Below are 7,756 nucleotides of genomic sequence, written 5' to 3' on the forward strand. Positions count from 1 at the left end.
TCTCCATAGCTCTAGCCTGGGCCCTCCATGGGGATACAAGTCCTGCCAGCAAACCTGATCTAGTGTGGACTCCTCTGTCCATGGGTCAACAGGTTCTGCCAGAATCTGCTCCATTGTAAGCTTCCAGTGGAGGTTACAGCCTCTTTTGGGTATCCACATGCTCCAGCGTGGGATCTGTCACAGCAGGCAGGTGGATCTCTGATCCACCATGGATCTCCATGGGATACAGCGGCACAGCTGTTTCACCATGGTCTTCACCACAGACTGAAGGGGAACCTCTCTTCCAGTGCCTGAAGCAAGTCCTGCCCCTTCTTCTTCACTGGCCTTGGCATCTGCAGAGCTTTTTCACTCTCATCTTCTCAGTCCTCTGCTGTTAGTATTGCATAGTTTATCCCCCTTCTGGAATACATGATCCCAGAGATGCCGCCACTGTCTCTGACAGTCTTAGCCTTGGACATGGGCAGGTCTATCACAGAGCCACCTGGCGCTTACTCCATCAGACACAGGAAGCTTCTCACTGAGGCCAACTCCTGCAGCAGCCCCACTACCAAGCCCCATATAAACTCAGTACAAAGGCCAAAAGCTAAGTGGTCTTGAACATACTCTTTTAATCCAAAAGACAATCCAGAATTCTTCAGATAAATATTTTTCCATACATTCAAATCTTTTTAGCACAGGCCTGGTAAGATCTTGCAGACAGAGAGATTGATCTCTCTATCACTGTGTCAGGGATAGAGATTACACCTTCAAACTATCTGAACTGTTCTCTTGTCATTCGTTTCACTGATGAAGTCAGACTGTATTAACTGCCATAGAAGCTATAATTTCCATTTTTAAGATTTGTGTAGGTATTTTATCTGTTGTAACTTGATGGTTGTTCTGTGGCTTGTGGCTACCCTTCCTAGTTCCAAATGCTCTTGATTGAGTTGAATTGTGGATGTGGCTAAGCATATTGCTTCCTCTTTCCATGAGTAATCTCTTTCAACACTCCACTACAGTCTTGATACTGCTGCAGAGATCAATACCGTGCATTCAGAGCCAAGCAGGCATCTTCTTTGTAGAGAAATATTTTAAGATTCCTCAGGAATTACTTATGACTGCAGTTTTTCACTCTCATCCTCGAAGAAAAAAATACTTTTGAAAAATGTTTTTATAAAACTATCTTTTTTTAATAATGAGATATTAAGCATGACAAAAAGTATTTTTTTAATGCCAGAAATATTTATTTCATTTTTAAACCCAAGATAAAAGAAAATTTTTCAAAGAAAATTTTGTATTTATCAAAGTTCCAATTTGTTCTTTCTGTCATGAGGATAGTTTTCTGTATCACCATGTACTTGCATTGACAATGTAAGAATAATTTTTCTGTTAAACAAACAAGTTGACAAATTGCTTTGTAAACCACTAAAAGAGCTGCAAGAAACACTACTCCCAAACTATCCAGCTTCCAGGAAAGGAGTGTTCCAATTTTCTCTCTTGTTGAAAAATGTTTTCTATCTACCACAAGACTACCGATATCTTTAATGCAATTTAGTAAAATTCTTATTACTTAGAGTAAAAACTAGTTAAATGGCATGTTTAAATTATTAACTTTGGGTTTTGCATCATCTGATCTTACAAAGAGGGATTCTTGAGTATTACCAACATTATATTAATTCTGCCTTTTATTTGGACAGACAAACTGACTTTGCCAGTGTACTTACTTGTTTGACTAGAAGGGAGAAGGTTAATTTTCATGAACCTTTATTTTAAAGGAAAGGAAATTATTTCTACTTAAACTACTGTGCCCTCTCAGCAATAAGCAAGAGATTACATGTTCAGTTCATCACACATTTGTAAAGCTTACCATACAGTTATAACTCCATGTGTTCTACAACTGCTACAATACTTTGTTGCAGAAAGTTCTTCAGTATAGAGCAAGCATAAATACCCAAAGTATACAGTTGTCCTCCATAAAATGGATGGGCTATCACATGCACTGTAGCTATACTGGTACTGCTGTACAATGCAAATCCTTGTCCTTGGAAACCACCTGCAATGTTTTCAGTCAAAGCTATTAGGGACAGGCACTTCCAGAATCTCAAGAGCAGACACAACTATTACTAAAAAGTATGCTTTTGGGTAGGTGTTTCATTGCTACTAAGACATCACAAAGCCAACAGTGCTTCTATGCAGCCAGTTTCTTGTCTCACTTCACACAAACAGAATCACAGAAACACTATTAAAACTTTTGCCAGAATAAAAAAAGACTCCAACCAACAACAAATAGATGTTGCTATTTGGCTTGCCGCACAAAAATTTGAATAACACTATCAACAGAAAACTACTAAAAATGCTTGTCCAGCACAGCTATGTTAAGGACAATACTTAATAGCAATTTCAGGACACCTAAACATAGTCCTGATGCTACAGTTCTTTGAAGCATACTATTGATTTACGTCCCCCTTTCATCTCAATTGCCGGAAGAAAATTCATTAACTGAGTTAACTAGTTAACTGAGACTCTATAGTCTTGTATTCAGGCAGAAATCACTTTTCCACAGCAGGTGTTTAGAACTGATCAAACCTTAAACCAGGCTTCCCAGATGAGGCATTGTTTCTCATGAACATTTTGTACTAAAGCTACTTTATCCAAGGTGGTCAAGGATTCAGATCCAGATGGGTATAATTTCAGATCAGCCTGCAGCATGCTCTAGCAATCACAGACCATGTGCTGGAATGCTTGTATAAACACATACAGGAATATTTCCATTCCTGTTCACAACATCAGCATGCAAAAGACAATTTAGGCAGCATCAGGTGAGGTCACTTTGCAAGGGTTCAGGTTAATCAAAGATTTTACACCCAGCAATTACTAATCTACCTCAGACATGTACCAATAGACATATATGTGCAGTTCCATAGGATTTCATCCCATCGTCAGCCCAGTTTTTCATTTATTATGTATGGATCTGCCTAGGCAGATCTAGATTTGGATTCTGTATTTTCCCTATTCTCCCAATACCAGCCTGAACTGAGATCACACTGATAGAACCAGCAAATAGACGCTCAGGAAAATGATACTGCTAGGCAGAAAAAGCAGAAAACTCCTGGAAATTTGCAAACCTACTCTTTGCTGTATCACTAGTTCAAGATTTTATTAAATATCACTGCCCAGGGACAGCAATGATTCAAAGTACGCCCTGCCTTAAAAGTTCCAGCACTTGACCCACTTCTTACAAAGAAATAGGACATCAATTGAATTCCTAACTTTACATTTCAGCTCACTAGTGACAGGACTCTTGTCACCCCCTCTCATGGTTTGACACTGGCTGAACATCAGGCACCCACAAGAGCTGCTTGCTCACCCTTCCTGCTACAGCTGGGCAGAGGAGAGAGAAAAATTTAACGAAGGGTTCACAAGTTGAGATAATGACCAGGAGAAAACACTCCAAGGGCAAAACAGGCTCAGCTTAGATGTACAAAGTGAGTTTATTGCTAACAAAATCAGACAATAATGACAAGTAAAAACAAGCCTTTAAGGAACACCTTTTCCCCCCAACTCCTTCCTCCTTCCCACTGACAGCACAGGGAGACAGGGCGTGGGGATTTTGATCAGCTCATCTCCCAAGGTTTTCTTCTGCTGCTCAGGGAGAGGAGTCCTTCCCCTGTGAGGCCGTGGGGTCCCTCCCACAGGACACAGTTCTCTGTGAACTTCCCCAGCATGGTTCCAATCTCATGAGCAGCAGTTCTCCCAAACTGCTGCAGCATGGGTCACTCTTCCATGGGGTGCAGTCCTCCAAGGACAGGCTGCTCCAGCCTGGAAGCAGGGCCCCCTCTCTCCATGGAGTCTCCCACTGGACCACAGCCTCCTCCAGGCATCCACCCGCTCCAGCATGGGCAGCTCCCCCATGGGCTGTGGGTGGATCTCTGTATCCCCCGTGGATCCCCACGGGCTGCAGAGGCACAGCTGCTTCACCCTGCTCTCACCACGGCCTGCAGAGGAATCTCGGCTCCAGTGCCTGGAGCACCTCGTCCTCTCCTTCTCCACTGACCTTGGAGTCTCCATGTTGTTTCCCTCACACATTCTCACCTCCTCGTCTTCTCTGGCTAGGAAAAATTGTGCCCACTTTGGTTTTTTTTTCTTCTTAATTATGTTATCACAGAGACATTACCAACATCTCTAACTGGTCCAGCCTTGGCCAGCAGCATGTCCATCATCAGAGCCATCAGGGATTGGTTCTGCCAGACATGGTGGAAGCTTCGGGCAGCTTCTCACAGAAGCCATCTCTGTGGCTCCCCTGCTACCCAAAACCAACATACCCTCAAAAAGCTTTGGCTCTATCGACATAATAAACCAGCTTGTTGCTACTTCCAACAGCCCTCTTGGTAAGGTAACCACGCCTCTCAGGCATGTAGTTTCCATGAGAGTGGCAGGATCCTCATGTGCTGCAGTCATGCTCTCAGCAGCAGCATGGCAGCAGTTCCCTTCTTTCCACAAAGCTTTGGGGTTTTTGGTTTTTTTTTTTTTTTTTTTTTTTTTCAGAAACACTTGCCAGTAGTTCTTTCAGTTGCTGCAAACTTATAATCTTTTTAAGATATGTGAATCAACAATTCAGGTGGATTGAGTGCTACCTAACCCACTTCTTTTTAGTGATGAATGGTCCAGTACACCCCACCACAAACTGCAGGCAATCTAGGTCTTTTAAAATGTCATTTTAATTTTTTGCTGGTCTATTCAGGAACAATCAGTGATGTTCTTCGTTTAACCACCCTTAAAAAAATCACTAACATCTGAAAAGACTTGTCTGTATTTTTGTGAATGAAGAGTTCCCCAATACAGAACCTACTATGAAGGCTACTCAATGCTTATTGATAATGTAATTTTTTAAAGTTATTTCCTTGCAGGTCCCTTTCTGTCGGGGTACAATTATGGCAAAGTATGACAGCTATTGAGAGCTGATGGTATGGCTTTTCTGTGCCCAAAAAGAGGCCTATCAGAAACTCGATTGTAGCCAAGTGGTACCAGACTAGTTTTCAGCCAGCTCCTAAATGTTACATTTACCTAGTTCTTGCTTTAAATCATACCAGTTTGCCCCTCTGCAGTCTGAGAACATTCAGAAGACCCCAGCCTCCACACTACTGCACCTGAAACACCAGGAGTCTCATCCTTTGTCTGATGAAACATTCAATCCATGTGAAATTTTCTTAAACCTGGACACGTAGGGAAAGATATATATTGCTGCATCTTCACTGTTGTTTCTTTCACACATTAAAAAGACAAAACTGGCCTGCTGATTACATTCCTCTCCAAAAATTTTGTTTAACAGAATAACATAATCACAGAAGAGTGAGGGCTGGAAGGGACTTCTGAAGATCATCTAGGCCAACCCCCCTGCCAAGGTAGAGTCACCTACAACAGATGTGAAGCAACGCATCCAGGTGAGTTTCGAATGTCTCCACAGTGGGAGACTCCACCACCACCCTGAATACTTAAAGGAAAGATTCTGTATTTTCTCCACCAGTGTATTCTTTGCTTGCTTGGCCACTTCTGGATGGGGTATAATCAAATCTTTTCACACCATTTCACAGGTGCTTTGATCTGATGCCTACATTTACAGTAATAGGAAAGAATGCTGCAATCCAAGATGTAAAGAATATGTCACCCTTAACCTTAAGAACAGAGATAGTACATCTTCGGGATGCTGAGCCATAGTTCCCTCATTTTTTCTAACAGTTATGACTTTCAGACATAACCTCCATTCTCCTGCACACATGAGGTTGCTTGGTTAACATCCGGAGAATGTCTGAACGGCCAGAGGCCCTTCTCAAATACTTCAGCCTCCAAGGACAGGATGATAGTCAATGCAGTAACTTCAGAAAAAGGTTGTGAATCATTCTGGCTTTCCTGGCAAATTCTAATGAAAATTTTTTATTTCCTCAGTGCTTCCTCTTATTTGGAGCAGGACAACAATATCACAGATGGGCTGTATTTGGTCCAGCTGAGATGAAGTTAATTTTCCTTACAGCAGCCCTCACAGTGCTGTGCTTTGCACTGGTTGCTACAGAGGTGTTGATAACACACCAGTGTTTGGCTTCTGCTGTACAGCACTGGCACAGCACCAGCACCATCTTCCCAACATTCTGCACCCCCCATCAGTAGGCTGGGAGTGAGCAAGATCTTGGAAGGGGACGCAAACAGGCCAGCTGACCCGAACAGACCAAAGGGGTATTTAATACCATAGGATATAAAATATCATAAACTATAAAAAATGTAAAAGCTAGCAAAAAGAGGAAAAAGGAGGAGACATTTGTTATTCATGTCATGCCGAACAGAGCAGTGGCTACTTGTGCTGAAGTCCTGCTTCCCAGAAAGTGGCCTGATACCACTTGTTGATGCAACATAGTGAATAAAATCTTGGTCTTTTTCCTTCGCTTGTGTGCATGGAACCTTTTGCTTTTGCTTAAGTAAAATGCTCTCAACCCACAAATTGTCTTCCATCTTATTCTCTGTCCCCTGTCCATCTGAGGAGGGGGAGTGATAAAGTAGTTGGTGCCTACCTGGCAAAGTCAAACCACCACAGTTCTTTCTGGCCTCCAATATGAGGCAAGATAATGGCAGTTTTTTATCATGCATACTATCATTATAATGGTTGTTATGTAGCAGGCTCCCCTACAGAACACTAAGTTTGTGAGCTGCTTATCTCTTTATTTTGCGAAGTTTAGGAACACGTTTACATAAACAATGACTCTGTCCTTTGCCCTTACATGGATGGCTTCGCCATGCTGGGTGAGTCTTGTGGGGATGAGGGAATACATCTCCCTTTCTCTGACCATGATTGATATGGATGGTTTTATTAAGCAAGCTCCTGCAGTCCTTGTTCATCCCTATAGTGAGCTGTTTACAACTAATAATTAATGCTACTAGCATATTATGGGATTTGTGTAATCTTGTGTTGACCTGATGTAAGGGAAAACAGAAGATTACACAGTTAAATGTGCTGAAGTGCTTCTTGCTAGGAAATGCCCAGACATCAGTTGCTGCTGGTAAGTAGAGAATAAAATATTTTTCCTTAGCATGCATGCAACCTTTTGCTTCAGTAAACTACCTTATTTTAACCTACTGGTTGTTTTCCATCTTACTTTTTCTCCTCTTTTCAGGGGAGAGAAAAACTGAAAATGGGGACTGACAAAGTGGCATCCAGCAAAGGTCAACCCACCATAAGGACCAATGCATACTGTCCACAAATCTTGTTTTCGATGCAAATATTCTCATTTGTTTTAGTAAGAAGTATTTTTGTTCATTTGTACATAAGGATAAATGGGATATCCCAAGGGCACCAAGAAAGAGCTTCCCTTGAGCTCAGAATCACAGGAGATTAATATTTTCTTTCAAGACAAGCTTGTGAGAATTGTCTGTCCAACCTCACTGAAACCTACGTGTTTTGCAATAAAATTGGCAACCTGGGAAAGCACTGCAGACACTGAAAACTCCCAAGGTGTGAGCACAAAAGACCAGGTCTCAGTGCAGTTTCCTTCAGTTATAAAGTACGCAACTGCCTCAAGCCAGCTATTTCGGAACACGCCCTTGTCGCCAGGACTCCTCACAGAAACTGCACTCCTTTGCAGCCTAACAAGGAGTGCAAACTTCTGCTGCACGGTGTGCCGCCAGCCGCTCCCGACAGCTAGCCTTTTAAGTATTTTGCTTCAATGGCCAGTCAAATAACGCACACAGCAGCCACGGAACCACTCCCGCCCCGGCCCGCCCCCTCTCGCCG

This window comes from Pyrgilauda ruficollis, unplaced genomic scaffold (assembly GCF_017590135.1).
Source record: "Pyrgilauda ruficollis isolate IOZ18807 unplaced genomic scaffold, ASM1759013v1 scaffold25, whole genome shotgun sequence".
In the NCBI taxonomy this organism is placed as follows: Eukaryota; Metazoa; Chordata; class Aves; order Passeriformes; family Passeridae; genus Pyrgilauda; species Pyrgilauda ruficollis.